Below are 17,758 nucleotides of genomic sequence, written 5' to 3' on the forward strand. Positions count from 1 at the left end.
TCCATCCATCCATCCATCCATCCATCCATCCATCCATCCATCCATCCATCTATCCATCCATCTATCCAACTATCCATACATCCATCCATCCATCCATCTATCCTTTTATAGCAATATGTTACAGTGTAAAAGCACTAGAATTGAATTCAGAAGGCCTAGGATTGAATACTACCTCTTGACACTTAAATGAACATCATCAAGTCACTCAACCTCCCTCTCTCAGCTTCAGTTTCCTCATCTGCAAAATAGGGTTAATAATACCCATAATACTTAATTGATGAGATTATTGTGAAGATCAATTAAGATAATAAATTTAGAGCTGAAAGGGACCATAGAAGTCACATAGTCAAGGTAACACGGTGTCATAGAAGATAGAACCTTGGGCTTGGCATCACGAAGACCTAGATTCAAATCCTGCTTCAAATACTAAAAAGTCAAAAGATTCTGGGCAAGTCACTTATCCTTTCTCAGGCACAGCTGCCTCATATACAAAGTAAGAGGATTAGAATTGATGGCTTTTAAAATCCCTATAACAGAAAAAAGAAAAAGAAAAAAAAATCAGACTTCTCTGGTATGAAGGAGGGCCACAAATTTTTATATAGATTTTCCAGATTGTGGGGGTGCCACGCCCCTAAACCTCATGATGTTAAAAGGACAACTGTATTGGAATGTAAACTCAAGGTCTATATAGTGACTGAAAAGGTCTTTGATACAACTCCAGTAGCAGATGAGATGATGGAGATGAGTGGAATGGTTAATGATGATTTTAGGCATTTGGTGTTTACTGAGTCCTGTTGTCCTTATCTTGAGCATCTTATTGCATCCCTTTTCTGAAGAATAAGTCTGTCCTTCAATTTGAATGACATTTTATAAAACATTATCTCCTTGTGGTTATTTAGATAAGGGATTGAAATTACCCTTGAATATTTGCTCAGTTTACTGAGTTTGGGCTTTTTGATATCTCTTCTAAATGTTCACCACCTCTTAGCTGCTTGCTTATCTCAAAGCTGGGCCATGGAACAAGAATGACAACATAAATCAGTGTCTCTGTAAGCACCCTGGGTGTAAATCCCACTGAAGGATTTCTAAGGTCTGGATCCATATTTTATTGAGGCCAAGAATGAAACAGTATTTCATGCTCTTGACCTTCTTTTGCTAATTCTGCAGTAATACAGTATCTACCAGAATATCTCCCCTGAGCACAGCTGGACTCTATAATGGCTCTGAGGCAGGAAGAAATGAATTCATTAGGAAAAAGGCAGTTTTATAGAATCTGCTGGAGAATGTTTTGTTGTTTTTAAAAGGGAGTTTAACCAAAAAAAAAATTTATAGAGAAGGCAAAAACAAATCTCAAAATCTATGTCAATGAAGGCTGCCAGCCCCTACAAACATTTAGTTTCTCTTTTGTAAGCAAGATAATACCAGAAAGCACAATATCTCCAATAAAGTCACAAACAATTAGTATATCCCTCAAACTCCAGGTTTAACAAATAGTATAACTATTGCTCAAAAAAGAAATACTTCACCAACTAAAAATCTATTATGTCTGAAGTCAATGCAGGAGATGGTGCTACTTGTCACTTACCATATTGGCCGGAGCTTTTTAATCCAGAGCATACTATCATAATAGCCATAGTTAATAGCACCTGTCTCAAGTTCCATCACTAAGTCATTTATTGTAGGTGCCAGGTGATTCAGGAATGGGGAAGGAACCAGGACATCAGATGTTGAAGATGTTTCTATGCACTCAGAATGTCAATAAGAATCGAGAATGTTGAGCTAAGGAATTAATAAAGAATGGCACATCTTGAAGAAAGAATTGAGTGGGGTAGGTTAAAGGGAGCCAAGAACCTTGTACAAGCAAGGGTGAGCACCAGGAGTGATGGAGTACATTGGCCATCTTTCAAAGGCAACTGTTATTCACCTCTTCCTAGAGTTTGGTCATTGAATTCAGGTAAAGAAGATCATAGATTTTCCTTAAGCCAAATCTTTAGGATACATAATAATTCTGCAGATTCTGATATGATGCCTCTGATCTATAGAACAGTATAACATTTGACTGGATTCACATGCAGACACCCGGAAGGAATCAGATGTCATAAGAATTACTGACTGATTTCTCAGTCAGGGCCACATAGGAAGCACTGAGAAAAGGGGAAGGACATCAACAAGTTATCACAGATGAGCTTCTACAAGCTTTCTAAATATATTATTCCAACCTTAGTAATAAAAGAGTTACCTGTTGATTGGTGTGGTAGCAGCATATTGCTCTCTGTATGTAAGTTAGGCTAATTTTTGTCTTCAAAAAGTATTAAGACAATTCCCAAGTCTAAGTTGACTCAAGGCAGTAAATGTTCAGATTGTCGACATTATTTCCTCATTGCCTGAGTACAAAGTAGCTCTTAGGTGCTGCAGGGATTCTTTGATACTGAACTGTTAGATCATAAAGGGCAACTCAGGCAATTGACCTTCATTCAGCTGAATCAACTTAAGGTGTCCTCAAATCCTATCTTTGTTGAATATCCTTGCTGAGTGAATTCATTTTTGGTTAATTGTTACTATATTAATTTTTTAATGTTTCATTTTGTTCCAATAATAATCGTAAACTCCTATGGGAATGGCCTAAGTCAGGCCCAGTCCAGATCGATTGAGGAATGACTGTAGACTCTGCTATTTATGAATTAAATCCAGTATTATTAAGTACCAATAAATGGCAATTAAGACAAATTAAGAGAATTATGAATATATTTGCATGAATTGATAAAATCTAAAAAAGAACTAACCATTATGAGAGTAGAGACTATTTCATTTTTGATCATTCATCTCACGAACCTACTTTATAATAAGGGAATAATTAGTAAATCTGTTTATTTGAACTGGTACAGAGTAAAATAAGCAGAATCAGAATAACAATACATACAAAGACTAGAATAATGTAAAATGAAGATGCTAAGAGGAATTTTAACTTGGATTAAGTGAAAAACCAAATGGTCCCAGAAAACAGATGATAAAATAGGCCTCCCTTTCTGAGGTAGCAAGGTTGGTAGGGGAGAGGGACCTTAAGTGTAGAATGTTATATACACTGTCAAGCATGTTCACTGAATTGATTGGTTTTGCTTAATTCTTCTTTGTTACAAGGGAGAGTCTAACTCTGTTGTAGGGTGAGAGGTAATATTTAGAAATGATACCAATCTTAAAACATAGGGCATTGATAAAACATATTTTAAAGTAAAATAAAACAAAAAATGAGCTAGTTTGATGTCCTATCTGAATGCTCTTGATAGCTTAGATTATTTTAAAATATTTTGTGTTCTCTGACCTATATGCAAATGGAACCTTCAGAGCTCATCTCTGTTGAATGGCCCCAGCTATGTTACATTCCTCTGTTCCCTTCACCCATTGCTTAAAAATGCAATCATTTCTAGAGGAGAAGAAAAAGTAGACACATTGTCAAACAAAAATATTTAACTCTGGGCAGCTTTTAAAAACAACAACAACAATAAAAGTATGCTTTCCATTTCTTAGCACTAGTCCTGGTACATAGTACGTTCTTAATAAATTGTTATTTGTCCTTCATTCTTGAAGAGGACCATGGCATCAGGAAGTTTGATGCTGTGATTTGCAAATGGATTTACAAATTGGATTTAACTGAGGGAGGGCTGTGCAAAGTCACCAGCCTCACTTTCTCCTCTATAGCCAACTGGGTCCAGTGGCAAGATGTAGATCAGGATGACTGGAGATGGCCCTGCATAGTGCTTGGCATGTACTTACTAAATGGTTATTGACTGTTAGTAATATTCTAAGTAAGAAGGATATAGTATTCCTCCTAAGGCAGCTAGATGGCACAGTGAATAGAACACTGAGCCTGGAGCTCAGAAGACCTGAGTGCAAATCTAATCTCAGACACTTGGAGGTCCTAGAAAAGTCTTGTGTGCAGTCCTACTATGTTGAAGGCCATTGAAGGTATTAAATACAAAGTACACTAAAGTGTTTACTTATGACTGTGTCACAAGATTATTTACAAAAGAATGTGTGACTATATCTTCTGAGCCTTTTATCTTAGGCATAATTATTACACTAGGAGCTATGTGACCCTGGACAAATAACTTTACTGCTATTTGCCTCTGTTTCCTTATGTGTAAAAAGGGAATAATAATAGCACTTATCTTACAGAGTTGTTAAGAGGATCACATAAAGTAATGTTTATAGAAAATGCTTAGCACAGCTCCTGGTACATAGTAAATGCTATATAAATGTTTATTCTCATCACTGTTCCTTTTCCCTCTTTTCTAGAATTGTCCCCAGCTCTGAAGAATATGAAGGGGGGAGGAGGAGGAGTTGAATATTAAGGGAGGAGTTAAATATGAAGGGAGGAGGAAGAGGTGAAAAGGGTAATAGAGCTATAACTAGGATCAAACAATTAGGGATTTGTCCCAGGGTGATAAAATTTAAAGATAGTCTGGCAATACCTGTGGCTTACCATGTAGCTAGCAAAAACAAATGTCAAATTTCTTCCCCTGGCAGCCATGCCCCATGTAAGTAGCTGGCTGTTGGTGGCCTGCCACCACACAGCTAAAGACTCCTCAGCAGCAGCCTCTGTTGACTGACTGACTTTCTCCTTGGCAACATGACAAGTATATTCCTATTAGCTTTTTAAATGGTCTGGCTTTCTGTAAAGTAAGAACTGAAAAGCCTGTAGTTTATAGACTTAAGACTTATTCTATAGTAACTATTTTATTATTATTTCAATATATTTTAGAGACTCCCACCTTATATGAAGGGTACAGATATACTTGTGGTGTGTGTGTGTGTGTGTGTGTGTTGGGGGAGGGAACAGGGTTCTTCTCTGGCTCTTTCTCCTACTCAGATAATCAAGGAACTGACAACTCCCAACCCTAGGTATAATCACTAACTCCCCTTACAAGCACACAAGTTTATAAGGCTCAAAGTATGAACAAATTTATTTACAGATAAAGGGGGATAAATTGAACTAATATCAAAATCCATAGAAAATTACAATACTTATTATTTAACAACTTATCTCCAGAATCCTGTAAAGTTTCAGTCTTCATCTATGTCCTCCCCTCCATAGTTCTTCTGGTCATATGAACTGCATTGCTTTTGCTGCAGCTTATGACTCTAGCAGCTGTCATTCATTGATATTTCACATCATACTCCTTTTAATTCATCTGCATTGCTCTACCTGAAGTTGATACCTCCTATAGTTTTCCAGAGCTCCCAGCAGATGTCACCATTACCTTCACAAGGGATTAATTCTTTATTTTCAAAATTCCTGGCAAACTGGATCATAAGCTCAAAATTGAGCTCTAGACTGTCTCTGTTTCTGAAGTCTTTTCTTGAGTGATTGCTGGAATCACACACAAATAGTCAAATAGGAATCAGAAACATAACTCTCTTGAATCTCAACAGTAGCTCTCCTTAAAACAAACAAAAAGGTCCAGAATGATTAATCTTAGTTGGATGTCCTCTCTCCTCCCAACTCATGTTAACACCTCCCTTGGATATAGAACAGAATTCTCCCAAAGTGTATATGATTGACAAGAGAGTGGTAATAAGGGTTTCATTCCACCCTTCCTGGATTAGCCAACTGTGGGATTTGTCTCCTAGTTAATATCACTCCCTCCCAGGTGTGTGTAAGATTCCAACATCACCCTTTCTATCCCAGCATGCACACTTCAGGGTGGTTATCTAACTTTGACCTGGTCACACACATTAGAAGGTATATGGAGCAAGAAGGGAGGGAAGGGAATAAGGATTTATATATGTCACCTATGATGTACCAGGTACTGTGCTAAGCACTTCACAGATATTTTATTAGATCATCACAAAAACCCTGTGAGATAAATTTTTTCTTCTTCCCATTTTACAGTTGAGTAAACTGAGGTGAATGATGACTTTGTGCCCAGTGTCACAGAGTTAGTAAATGTTTAAGGTCAGATTTGATTCATATTTTCCTAACTCCAGGCCCAGTACTCTATTCACTATAGCGTTATAGTTGCCTTTGAGAAAATTCACTTCTTCCCCTCTCTGGTATATCCAGAGACATCTGATCCCCAGATCATCTATAGACCACAGCAGGTATCCTTCAGTTATTTCTCTGACCTTTGGCTAGTTCTTCTTTTCTGGTCAATTGGTAGTAAATTATGGCACCTCCACAATTTTTTTATCTTTTTATTGGGACAGACTGAGTTGAGCAGGATGAGTAGTTATGGATCAGTTATAATTTGTATAGTAGCTTAGATTTCAATACATTTTTCTCCTCCACCCATATATGATCACTCTTCTGAACTTTCCCTATTACTGTTGAGGGCATTGCCATTCTCCCATTCACCCAGCTTCCTAACATTGGTGTTTTCTTGACACCTCAATCTTTTCCAACTCTCCCCACATCCAATCTTGCTATTTCTATCTCCACAACAATACTTGTTTTCATTCCTTTTCCTCCACTTAACTGACATAACATTTCAGGCTCTTTTCACCTGTCACCTATACTATTGCAGTAGTCACCAAATTGGTTTCCTGACCCAAGTCTCTCTTCATTCCAATCCATCCTTCACAAAACTAGCTGTCAAAGTGACATTCCGAAAGCACAGTTCTGACCATGTCATTCCTCGACCCAACAAAGTCCAGTAACCTTTATGCTCATTCATCTTTATCTCGTCTTTTAAAACTTATATTGTGTATATTTTATGATGTACCTAATTATTAGCATAGTAGGACATGCATATATTTTATAAACCATAAATGTACACATATTAGGGGTGCATGCAATTTTTTATTGATAGGAATGAGAGATTAAAATATTTGGAGACTGGTTTAGAGATTTAGGCAACAATATACTCTTTCTCCAATTATTTCTTAGTCTCTGTGATTCCCAGCAGATACTGGAGTAATTCCAATTACCAAAGTTTCTGAAGGGATAGACTGCCATGATCACCCCACTCTCATTTCCTAAAGGCAGAAAGCTACTTCTAATTCCCTATACATTTGAGGGAATTTTAATCTTATATATTTAGTCTTTTTTAACTTTTAAAATACTTTAACACATATCTCATTTTGTAGATACAACCCTGTGGTGTTGATATTTAGTTTTCAGTTTTTATTTTAGCTTTTAGTAAGTCTTTAACAAGATTTTTCTTTTAGAGAAAGGTAAGGTATTATAAATGAGCTCCAAATCATATTTGGCAACCATAAGCTAACCAAATGGATGTGGGAATATATATTTATAAGGAAGAAAAAAAAACAGCCAATACAAATGACTAAGAAACGTGCCCTGTGAATGTTGGTTTATTTATGTGAGGATAAATTATGTAATAGCATATATAACTATATAGAGTCCTTTAAAACTGTTCTGCTACATTCCAGTCTGTTGTTCAGAGATAGGGAAACTAAACAAAACAATGTGTTCTGACCCTTTAGAAACAAATTGGCTTGAGGATGTTCTAAAACTTCAGTTAATAAAAAAAGAGATTTAAAGTTAGTTGGGTATTGATAATTTTTTTAAAGAGGAGAAAGGAAATGAATTGTAACTTATTCACTAAAGTAACTTTCTGATTTCTGATCAGAAAGTAAGAATCCCAATTCTGGAAGAAAATAGAGAGTGGATGAAGGGTTTATGTATATGGAAGAAAAGAGATATTTCCAGATATTTCCTTTTTTTCTGTCTGATAGGTCAGAGGAAAAATCAAGGAGACTGAAAAATAGGGAAAAGGTGGGCCCTCTTTCATACATGGACTAGCTAATTAGTGATAGCTGAATACCAGCTTTGGAAGCCATGGCACTGATTGCCCTCACTTAACACAAGCAGCAAGAAGAAGAGCCAGAAAACCTTTGTTTGGAGAGATTATGGAGAGGCTGTGAATTCAAGACATTTCAAAGTCTACAAGTACCATAAATGAAACATAATAAAGGCTTTCCTAGGGGCAGGAAAGAAAGTGAAAATTTAGTTAGTCATTAGGAACAGTTGAGCTAGATATTAAAGGTTTCATTTTATATTGAGGTGTTTTCATTTCTTTCAATTTTGCTCTAAGCTATATCTCTTAGGTTAAAAAAATGAAATCAGCTAATAAGCATTTATTAAGCACTTACTACGTGTCAGGTACAATTCTATATTTTAGAGGTACAAAGAAAAAGAAAAAAGATTCCCTGCCCTCAAGATGATTACATTGGAAGTGGGGAGACATTCTGCACAAAAATAGGTTCAAATGTAATATCTCCTCTAAAGAAGTAATATAGGGGTCAGCTAGGTGGCACAGTAGATAGAGCACTGGCCCTGGATTCAGGAGGACCTGAGTTCAAATCTAGCCTCAGACACATAACACTCACTAGCTGAGTGACCCTGGGCAAGTCATTTAACCCCATTGCCTAGCCAAAACAAAAAAAAAAAACAAAAACAAAAGCAAACAAAAAAATAATAAAGTAAAAGTTGTTAATTATAGGGGCAGTTAGGTAGTGCAGTGGATAGCGCACTGGCCCTGGTGTTAGGAGGACCTGAGTTCAAATCTGGCTTCAGATCAAACACTTGACACTTACTAGCTGTGTGACGGTGGGCAAGTCATTTAACCCCAACTGCCTAAAAAAACAAATACAAAACAAAACAAAACAAAACAAAAAAAGAAGTAATATGTACAAGAGTAGATGTAAGACACTAGCTTCTGGAGAAACCAAGAAAGACTAGTGTAGAAGGTGCCTGAGTTGAGTCTTGAAGGAATCCAGGGGTTCTAGGAGTTGGAGGCGAGGAAGGAGAAAACTCTAGACAACAGGGATAGCTAATGAAACTTCACAGAGATGGGAGATGAAGCTTTTTTTTTTTTTGGTCTGGAACAGCAAATAAGCCAGTAAGGTTGAAACATAGAGTGTGTATAAAACTGCCTGGAAGGGGCTTAGTTGTGAGGCACTTTCAATGTCAAGCAGAAGAGTTTATATTATAGTAGAGCTAATAAAGATCCTGAAAAAAATAATCAAAAGTGCATGCTATTTCTCATGCACTTTTGCTTGTGTCTAAGGACAAAATCAACTTACTTTTATACCTGTGTAGAGACACTTAAGTCACCAACTGCCCTTCACCTGGTGGCAGCTATTAAAAGTGTATGCAGAGTACCTAAAAGGAAATAACAAATAGTCTTTATAGGGTCACCCTTGAATTTTCAGCTCTGTTAGCTGATGGCAAACATCATAGACTTTTCTAAGAGGATATTCAAAAGAAAGCATCATTTTTCTTTCTTTCTTTTTTCCCCTTCCTATACTTTGCAGAAGAGGCAGATAACATTTTCTTTAAAATATAATCTCATTTCCAGAAAATCAGTGTCTGGACTCACTGCTTTTGCAAGCATTAGGTCTTTTTTTTTTTGCCTGGAAAGCCCTAGTACAGTTGCTGTGCTAAGGTCCATTGTCAGACCTCTTGAGTTTCACAGAATCAGCAGAGTTCAGATGCATGTAACCCCTTTATTGGCAGCTCATCTTTTTGCTAATGCCTTCTGAGCATCCTTTCCCTCTTACCTGGTAATTAGAATGGTCCTAAACTTTTTCAAGCAGTGATCATTGTAGCTTTATATTGCGTATAGATGAAAGGGAAATTATGATATAGAGGTTAAAACCTATGGCTTCCCACAAAGTTGGGGAGAAATTAAAAACCTCTTATAGGATCTACACTAAGAGGAATTAAAGATAGACTATGGCAGAATACTAGATTTTTTAATCTGTTGTCATCATAGTTTACATTTGTACAGCACTTCGGAGCTTACACACTTTATCATTCATTATCTTTTTCTAGCCACACAAATAAAATTCTAGACCTATACTCCAAAAGACATTCAAGAAAGAAGAAAAGGTCCTACGTGCACAAAAATATTTATAGTAGCTCTTTTTTGTAATTGCAGAAAACCCTGGAAACTCAGGGGGTGCTCATCAATTGAGTAATGGCTGAATAAGCTGTCGTATATGAATGTGATGGAATCCTATTATGAAGAAATAGACTATTTCAAAAAGGCATAGACTTATATGAACTGATGTAGAATGAAGTAAATAGAACCAAAATAACAAATTATATTACATAGACTATAAAAATGATGAATTTTAAATACTTTATAAAGTAATGCAGAATGAAAAGAAGAGAACCAGGAAAACAACTTATATAATAACAACAATTCTGTAAAAAACAAGTATTTTTGAAATCTATGAGAACTATGACCAATTAAATTATCATTCATGATGAAAAACACTATCTGTGTTTGAAGTGATGGATTTGGGGTACAGAATGAGATGTGCATGTGTGTGTTTCATACACACACATATATACATATATTATATATATATATATACATGTATTTGTATACAGACATTGAGGGAATTTATTTAGCTTGACTATGCATATTTGTTACAAAGAATTTCAAGTAGTATGTTTTTCTTTTCTTTTTCAATCAATGCAGTTGGATGAGAGAGAGGGAATATAGATTTTATCAATTTTTTAAATGGAAAGTAGGGGTGGAGCCAAGATGGTAGATTAGGGGCAGCCACCCAACTGAACTCTGCCAATATTCTCCTCCAAAAAGCTTTAAATTAATGCCTCAAATCAAATTTTGGAGTGGCAGAGCCAACAAATTTTGAGGTGAAACATATTTCCAGCTTAAAAAACTTAATAGGTTGGCAGAAGAAGTCTGTGAGACCAGGTTGGTGGCCTATCCAGAGCCCACACACACAGCAATGGCAACAACAGCCGCACCAGCAGTAGTACTTTCAGGAATTCTCAGCCCAGAGACAGAAAGGAGATTGGAAAACTGGTCAGAAAGAAATTACAGAGGACCCTTTGCTGGCACTGGATAAGCTGGGACTGATTGGCAATGTATTGCCCTATGCAGTTTCAAGTTGCATTTCCAGAGCTGAGAGGAGTGCCGGTCATCAGTCACAAGGGAACAAAGGCCTTGGTTATAGTTCCAAAACAAAGAGGAACACTAGCACTGCAGGGGACTGGGGACAATTCCCAGATAAAGACCAGAGCACAGACAACATGAGCAGCAGTCTTGCCTCTCCCTGGATCACACCAACTTGTAAGTACTGAAAAATTACAGACCCTCAGAACTAGCTCTGAAAAGAATAACATGAAAAAGTCTGAAGCATAAGACAGTGATTCCCCACCCACAGATGGTAAAAGCCCAATTTTAACATAAAGTTTAAAGTTAAGAAACAGGAAAAATGAGTAAACAACAAAAAAAGAATTTGACTACAAAAAAAGCTACTATGGTGGTGGGGAGGACCAAGACATAAACTTAGAAGGAAACAACAATATTAAAACAGCTACAAACAAAGCCTCAAAAAAAAAAGCTAAGTGGACCCAAACTCAATAAGAATTCCTGAAAGAGTTAAAGAAAGAGACAAGATTAGTAGTGGAAAAACTGGGAAAAGAAATGACAGTGATGCAAGAAAATTATGAAGTGAGAATTAACAGGGTGGTAAAAAGAGGCACATAAATACTGAAGAAAATAAATGCTTCAAGAAAAAGAATTGATCAAATGACAAAGGAGGTACAAAAATCAACTAAAGACAATTCCTTTAAAAAGCAGAATTTTACAAATGGAAATAGAAGTACAAAAAATTCCATAAATAAAATAACTCCTTAAAAAGCAGAATTGGCCAAAAGGAAAAAAGAGTTACAAAATCTCAGTGATGAAAATAATCCCTTAAAAATTGGAATTGGACAAGTAGAAACTAATGACTCTGTGAGACATCAAGAAACAATGAAACAAAGTCAAAAGAATGAAAAAAATAGAAAAAAATATGAGATATCTCATCAGAAAAACAACTGACCTAGAAAATAGATCAAGAAAAGATAATTTAAGAATTATTGGACTACCAGAAAGCCATGATAAAATAAAGATCCTAGATATTATAATTCAAGAATTATCAAGAAAATCTGCCCTGATATCTTAGACCCACAAAATAAAATAGAAATTGGAAGAATCTACTATTCACCTCCTGAAAGAGATCCCAAAACGAAAACTCCCAGGAATATTAGAGCTAAATTCCAGAACTCCCAGGTCAAATAGAAAGTACTTCAAGCAGCTAGAAAGAAACAATTTAAATACTGTGGAGCTGCAATCAGGATTACACAAAATTTGGTGGTTTCCACATCAAAGGAACAGAGGGATTGCTTGAAATATTGTATTCTAGAAGGCAAAGGAGCTAGGATTACAGCCAAGGATAACCTACCCAGCAAAACTAAGTATAATCTGTCTGGGTAAAAATGGATATTTAATGAAAAAGAGGATTTTCAAGTATTCCTGATGCAAAGACCAGAGCTGAATAGAAAATTTGACATTCAAACAGAAGACTCAAGAGAACCATAAACTGGTAAAGAAGAAAGAGTAATCATAAGGGGCTGAATAAAGTTAACTGTTTAACTTTCTATATGAGAAGATGATACATTTAACTTCTAAGAACTTTATTATTATTAGGGAAGTTAAAAGAAATTTCATAGACTGAGTGCATGGGTGTGAGTTAATCATGTTGGAATGATTTAAAAAAACATGAAGGGGTGATAAAGAAGATGCACAGGGAGAAGGGGGAAAAAAGTAGAATGGGGAAATTTTTCTCACATAAATGAGGCACACAAGGAAGAATTTTTACAATGGAGGGGAAAATAGGGGGATTGGTGGGTAATGCTTGATACTCACTTCCATTAGAATTGGTGCAACAAGGGGAGGAATATATATACACACTCAGTTGTGTATAGAAATGTAACTTACCTAATAGAGAAACAGGAGGGGAAGGTGATAATCAAAAGGAGGAAATGATAAAAGGAGGGTAGATTAAGGGATGCAGTGGTTAAAAGCAAAATACACTTTTGAGGAGGGACTAAGGAGGGATGAGGGAAAGGAGAGAGAGAGAGAGAGAGAGAGAGAGAGAGAGAGAGAGAGAGAGAGAGAGAGAGAGAGAGAGAGAGAGAGAAACACATGCTTTATTGACCCCATATTGCCCTGTATGTGATACTTGGACACTTGGAGCACTTCAGGAGTAGCAGCATCCAAAATCATCCTGACTACTACCTTTCTTAAGCCTTAAGTATGATATTATAATCATCTGTTTATTATCTTACTGTGAAAGTGTAAAATCTGAGGTGTAGGGCTCACCTTGAGTCATCTCTGCAGTAGGCATCTTATTTCCTTTCCACATATGACTTGAAATTAAAGCACTGAGCAATTTAAACCCATGTTAGCTAGGCTTAGAGTTTAGCTAAGGGATGATATGGGGGTATTGCTCAAAATGTATGAAAAACATTTAGAATCTTCTTCCAACATCTTAATAATACTCTTTGGTCATGACCATCTATAGTCACAGGATTCAGAGAGTCAACATACTGTGATCACATATTGTATTGAATATAGGGAAAATGGAATAGAAAATGTTAATCTCTCCTACATTCAGCCAAGAACCCCCAGCAGTCTTATAATAGCTACTTCCAAGTGTCCTGCCATTTCTTTGAGTGTAGCTGTGGAATTTCTAAAATACATATAGGCACAGATCATAGAATAAGTTCATAGCTGGAGGACTTCTGCTTCTGGGAGCCAAGATGGTGGAGTAAAAAGGTAGCTGCTCTCACCCTCCCCTATCAGCCTCTGAAAGTCCAGAAAATATCATCCCAGGAAAAACCCTGGAACAGCTGAACCAGAAGAAAGATGGGGAGCAGCAGTCCAGTAGCCCAGGTAGTTTGAGGAATTAATGGGAAAGGCCCCTCTTGCCCTGGGGGAAGGGGAGCAGTACAGAACGGGAGGCATCCCAGCATGCTAGTGGAAAGCCCCACTTTAGCACACTAGGAGGAGATCCTGAAACCCAGGTAGTGGAGCAGGCAAACACTAACACCTGGACCTCCAAGTGACTCAGTGAGGGCAGGGAAACCAGTGGAAACCAGCTGAGAAAACCACCAGGTGCCTCAGCATTCTACAGCAACAGGCTCTCCCAGTGCCTCAGCAAAACTAAGAGAAGCAGTGCTCTAAAGGGCCCCAGGCAGATAAACACTCTACAACATCCATTTGGAAGGAGCTGAAGAAAACCAAAGGAAAGGAAAAGCAGGCAACCTAGAGTTGCCCTAGAGTTCCAGCCTTGCTGATTCCAGCCCAACAGCAGGTAAGCTGCCAGAGCCCTACAGCCTCCAATTGCCAACATCAGAGGCCCCAGCACACAAAGCCAGTGACCAAGACCTAGGCTCCCAACACAAGAAGCTTGAGTCAGTGCCCTCTGCTCCCCAGCAGGAGAGCCCAATCTCTTTAAAAATCAGGGAATAAGGAAACACCATGTGTAAAAAGAAACGTACCATAGATTCATATTACAAGAACAGTGAAGATCAAGGCAGAAATTCTGAAGAGGACAACATTGTCAACAAACCCACATCTGGAACCTCAAAAGGGAATATAAACTGGTTTGAAGCCCAAAAAGCCTTCTTAGAAGAGCTCAAGAAGGATTTTAAAAGTCAAATGAGAGATGTAGAAGAATCCTTAAAAAATACAATTGGCCAACTGGAAAAAAAAGTACACTGAAGAAAATAAGTCCCTAAAAAATGAAATTGGCCAACTGGAAAAAAAGTATACTGAAGATAACAAGTTCCTAAAAAGACAATTAGTCAACTGGAAAAAAGTACACTAAAGAAAACAAATCCTAAAAAAATATAATTGGCCAAATGGAGAAGGAGGTGCAAAATCTAATAGAAGAAAACAATTTGTTAAATATTAGAATCGGGCAAATGGGAGCTAATGACTCTATGAGAGAGCAAGAATCAGTGAAACAGAAACAAAAAAAAAATAAATGATAACATAAAATACCTCATTGGTAAAACAACTGACCTGGAAAATCAATCCAGGAGAGACAATTTAAAAATTATTGGTCTACCTGAAAACCACTATGAAAAAAAAAAAAGCCTGGACAGCATGTTTCAGGAACTCATCAAGGAAAATTGCCCTGATATCCTAGAACCAGAGGGTAAAATAACCATAGAAAGAATCCACCAATCACCTCTTGAAAGAGATCCCAAATTGAAAACACCAAGGAATATAGTAGCCAAATTCCAAAATTACCAGGTCAAAGAGAAAATACTGCAAGCAGCCAGAAAGAAACAATTTAAATATCATGGAACCACAGTCAAGATTATGCAGGACCTTGCAGCTTCTACATTAAAAAATTGTAGGGCAGGGAATACAATATTCCATAAGGCAAAGGAGCTTGGATTACAACCAAGGATCAACTACCCAGTGGAAATGAGCATAATATTTCAGGGGAGGAGATAAATATTCAATGAAATAAGGGACTTCCAAACCTTCCTGATAAAAAGACCAGAGCTCAACAGAAAATTGGATCTTCAAATACAAGACTCAAGACAGATATAAAAAAGTAAATAGGAAAGAAAAAAAAACATGTTATTAATAAGGGCAAACTGTTTACATCCCTACAAGGGAATATGACACTTGTAACTCTCAAGAACTGTATTATTATTACACCATTTTAAAGGGGTATACATAGAGGGGGTAGATATAAGTTGACTTTGATGTAATGATAAAAAAAATCTAATCAAGTGGGTTAAATGGATCCAAGTAAGTGGATTAATCTGATCTAAGAAAATGTACTGAGAAAGGAGGAGGCAGACAAGGGTAAATTACATTACAGGAAAAGACACAAAAACCTATTACAGCCCTGGAAAGATAGACTAAAAATAATTGGAATAATCTAATCCTAAAAAATGATTGGGTCAAACAACAAATCATAGAAACAATCAATAACTTCATTCAGGAGAATGAAAATAATGAGACAACATACTAAAACTTATGGGATGCAGCAAAAGCAGTTCTTAGGGGAAGTTTTATATCTCTAAATGCATACATGAATATAATAGAAAAAGAGGAGATCAACGAATTGGGCATACAACTAAAAAAAAACTAGAAAAAAAGAACAAATTAAAAATCCTCAATTAAACACCAAATTAGAAATATTGAAAACCAAAGGAAAAATTAATAAAATTGAAATTAAGAAAACTATTGAACTAATAAATAAAACTAAGAGCTGCTTTTATGAAAAAACAGTAAAATAGATAAACCTTTGGTTAATTTAATTTAAAAAAAAAGAAGAAAAGAGTATGATAGAAACAGGGCATTGATCAAAATCTCACACCACATACCAAAATAAAGCCAAAATGGGTTCATGATTTAGATGTAAAGGCTGATACTGTAAGCAAATTAGAGAGCAAGGAATAGTTTACCTATCAGATTTATGGAGAACAGAAGAATTCATGACCAAACAGGAGATAGAGGACATTACAAAAAGCAAAATGGATAACTTTGATTACATTAAATTGAAAATATTTTGCCCAAACAAAGCCAATACAACTAAGATTAGATGGAAGGTAGAAAATTGGGAAAGAATTTTTACAACCAGTCTCTCTGATAAGGGTCTCATTTCTAAATTAAATAGAGAATTAAGTCAAATTTATAAGAATACGCGTCATTCCCCAATTGATAAATGGTCAAAGATATGAACAGACTGTTCTCAGATGAAGAAATTAAAGCCATCTATAGCCATATGGAAAAAAAATGCTTTAAATCACTATTGATTAGAGAAGTGCAAATCAAAACAACTCTGAGGTACCACATCACACCTATCAGATTGGCCAGCATGACAAAACAGGAAAATGGTAAATGTTGGAGAAGATGTGGGAAAATTGGAACACTAATGCATTGTTGGTGGAGTTGTGAACTGATCCGACCATTTTGGAGAGCAATTTGGAACTATGCCCAAAAGGCTATAAAAATGTGCATACCCTTTGACCCAGCAATAGCACTTCTAGGGCTATCTCCCAAAGAGATCATACAAATGGGAAAAGGACCCACATGTACAAAAATATTTATAGCAGCTCTTTTTGTGGTGACAAAGAATTGGAAATTGAGAGGATGCCCATCATTGGGGAATGGCTGAACAAGTTGCGGTATATGAATGTAATGGAATACTATTGTGCTATAAGAAATGGTGAATAGGCTGACTTCAGAAAAACCTGGAAAGACTTGTATGGTCTGGTGCTGAGTGAAGTGAGCAGAACCAAGAGAACGTTGTACATAATAACAGCCACATTGTGTGATGAGTAATATTGATAAACTTAACCTTTCCCAGCAATACAAGGACCTAAGACATCTCCAAATGCCTCATGATGGAAAATGCTATCCACATCCAAAGAAAGAACTATGTGGTATGGTTTGAATGCAGATCAAAGCATACTATTTGATATTTTTTTTCTTCTGTTGAGTTTTATTTCCTCTTTCTGGTGGTTCCTCCTATTGGTTCTAATTCTTACTTACAACATCACTAATGTGAAAATATGTATAATCAGAATGTGCATCTATAGCCTATATCAGATTGTGTGTCATCTTGGGGAGGGTAGTGGGGAGGAAAGGGGAGAAAAATTTTAAACTCAAAAGCATATGGAAGTGATTGTTGATAAATCAAAATAAATTAATTAAAAAAATAAGTTCATGGCTGCAGTTGCCATCTGCAGTGATCTTTGAGTCCAAGAATATAAAACCTAAAATTGCTTCCATTTCTTCTCCCTGTATTTGCCAAGAAGTAATGGGACCAGTTGCCAAAATCTTAGTTCTTTTTTTTTTTTGATGTTAAGCTGTAAGCCACCTTTTACACTGTCTTCTTTCACCTTCATCAAGAGGCTTCTTAATTCTTCACTTTCTGCCATCAAAGTGGGATCATCTGCATA

This window comes from Vombatus ursinus, unplaced genomic scaffold, assembly GCF_900497805.2.
Source record: "Vombatus ursinus unplaced genomic scaffold, bare-nosed wombat genome assembly UNPS02014870.1, whole genome shotgun sequence".
NCBI lineage: Eukaryota > Metazoa > Chordata > Mammalia > Diprotodontia > Vombatidae > Vombatus > Vombatus ursinus.